The 2405-nt window shown below is 43.7% G+C and overlaps 1 protein-coding gene across 1 annotated transcript in view; it reads left to right on the top strand.

Moving 5' to 3' along the window:
- Positions 1–352: 352 nt before the first annotated feature.
- HOXB6 (homeobox B6) overlaps positions 353–2405 on the top strand; it is a 7944-nt gene continuing 5891 nt past the window's right edge. Inside the window, exon 1 of the mRNA XM_029963450.1 lies at positions 353–750. The gene's annotated coding sequence lies outside the window, so the exon portion shown is untranslated. The remainder of the gene's footprint in view (positions 751–2405) is intronic.

Raw genomic sequence — 2405 nt, 5'->3', positions numbered from 1 at the left:
AGAAGATGGCGGCTAAGAAAAAGACTGCTGTTAAACCGGTCATGAAGAAATGCAATAAATTCCTTGTTGTTTTATGAAAATTTACAACTTTGTGATAGAACTTTATGAGTGGCTGGGTTCTGGGATTGGCCAGAGCCGGTCATGTGGACTGCTAACCGTGAACATGAACTTTTTATTATTTCCCATGTGGTTATATTGCACCATTCTTCTGTCCGCTGCACCTTGGGTCGGATCAGTGTCCTCTATAGGGCTCTCGCCTCTTTACATTTTTTTACTTTTGTGTATAAGCTCGATAGGGCTAAAACAGGGGAGAGAGGGGAGGGGGGGGCCGCCTGAACACACATCCACACGCACGCCGAGGCACCCACCCTCCGCGCACACACACGCGCAGCTGAACAGTTACATAGGATTTTTTTTTTTATTATTATTATTATTATTATTATTATCGTTAATTTTTTTTAAAGAGGGAAAAAAAAAATTTTTCCTCCGTTAATTGGCCCGCTGCTTTGGAATCTCAGTAATAATGGAAGGGCAGAGGAGATTCTGGACGGAGTGGAGGCGATCATTTTTCACAGAGGGAAGTTACTCCATTTTCTATGCAAATGACAGAAATGCAAGAAGCTCTCACAAGTCAGAGAGGCGATCGACGGCTCTCAGGTTGGGACAATATTTGTCAGCTAACAGATAAGCAAACGCTGTCTCTCCCTCCCTAAATATTTTACCTTATGCCACAGAAATGGACGTCAAAAGGTAAGGGAACCGCACGTTTCTCTTCGTTTAATTTTTTTTTTTCCTTTTTCCTCCGAGAAAACGCGTTTGTCAAGATGCCTTTTCTGGTTCCTTCCCCATCTCCTTCTGCCCGGGGAGGGAGGGGGGGGAGAGAAAGAAAAGGGTGGGGTGGTGAAGAAGGGAGGCACTGGAAGAAATTTGGGCTGGTGGAAATCGCTTTCAGTGCTGTTTCCCCCCGCAAATGTGTAACGCAAAGGTGAGGGAAAGAGGGAAGGGAGAGAGAAAGGAGGGTGGAAGAAAGGGGAGAGAAAGAAACGGAGAGAAGGAGAGAAAGAAAGACCGAAAGAAAATGGGAAAATACGAGAAAGAAAGGAAAAGAAACGGAATCAGAGGGGGAAAATATAAGAAGGGAAATAAGAAAGAGAAAGAAGAATGAAATAACGGTGTGGGGAGGATAAAAATGAAGCCTGTAAGGTCACCTGGAGACAGTAGACTTGGAATGAAGGGGTTTGCAGTAGCTCGGTGACGGAGGCTTTGAGAGAGCGCCTTTAAAAAAATACCAACCCCTTTGTGGGCAGTTGTCGCGTTTTATTTTGTTCCCCCTCGCAGAATCTCCTGCCAGTTTGCCTGTCTTGAGGCGAGCCCAGTAATTTGGCGAAGTTTGTGTGGAAGCCAGTTGGGTTTTGCGTTGCTCTCCAGGGTCATTATTATGTGGGTGGTTTCTTCGGCGAGGGCAGTTCGCGGCAGTTCTCGGAATTAAGGTTCTGGAAATTAGTTGGTGGGAAAAAAAAAAAGAAAAAAAATTAAAGAAAAAAAAAGGAAAAAAAAAGAAAAGAGGGAATTAAAAAAAAAAAGAAAAATAATAAGAAGAATGAAGCCAACCCAGAGCGCAGCGCTCTCATTGTAATTTCTTTTTTTAACTCCCAAATGAAGCTGACGTTGCGATGCAATAAAACCTCCTCGTATTTAATTGCGTTCTGCAGTGTTAAGGGGCTTTACGGCTCTCCCGACCGGAATACCGGCTTGGGTTTCAGCCCCGCGGTGTGTCGGGGCTTTTCCACACCGGGTTATGTGCAAATCTCCCTCTCCTTTCCTGTCCGATACCTTAACGTTTGCCTTCCTCTAGGAAAATATTATTCCGGAGATGCCCGTCATTTTAAATGTCTTTTTTTTTTTTTTCCTTTCGCAATATTTCAATTTATTTTGAAATGTAGAACTAATTGCTACCGTTACGAGGTGATTTTTAAATAAGATAATGCGAGAGCCTGTGCATGTGTAGCGAGATTGAGCAAGAGGAGATTCATTACTTAAGCATAAACCATTTTATGACGTGACGATTTATCTCATCTAAACTGACTGCGCCTGAATATTGTGCGGACAAGAGTAAATGATCGCGAGCCGTGGAAGTAATAAACAGAAAGACATTTTTAAAAGCCATTTCTTCCCGAACCTGTTACATTTTTCATCAATCACGGGGCGGGAAAAAAAAAAAAAGAAATGAACGCGGGTTCAACCTCCTGTTCTCCCTTTTCCCCCCCGATCTCTCCTCGCTCGGGTTTTTCTCTTTCCTATTCGTGAGGGGGGGGGTTAGAAATCAATAATTTAGTTTCTAGACCTCGTTCCGAAATGCTTTTAGGGTGGTTTTATGCCGGGCAACCACTTGTGGAAACCGCGCA

This window comes from Manacus vitellinus, unplaced genomic scaffold (genome assembly GCF_001715985.3).
Source record: "Manacus vitellinus isolate BGI_N305 unplaced genomic scaffold, ASM171598v3 scaffold_102_pilon, whole genome shotgun sequence".
Classification (NCBI taxonomy): Eukaryota; Metazoa; Chordata; class Aves; order Passeriformes; family Pipridae; genus Manacus; species Manacus vitellinus.
The sequence above is the reverse complement of the archived record's forward strand: the minus strand, read 5'-3'. Positions and strand labels throughout refer to the sequence as shown.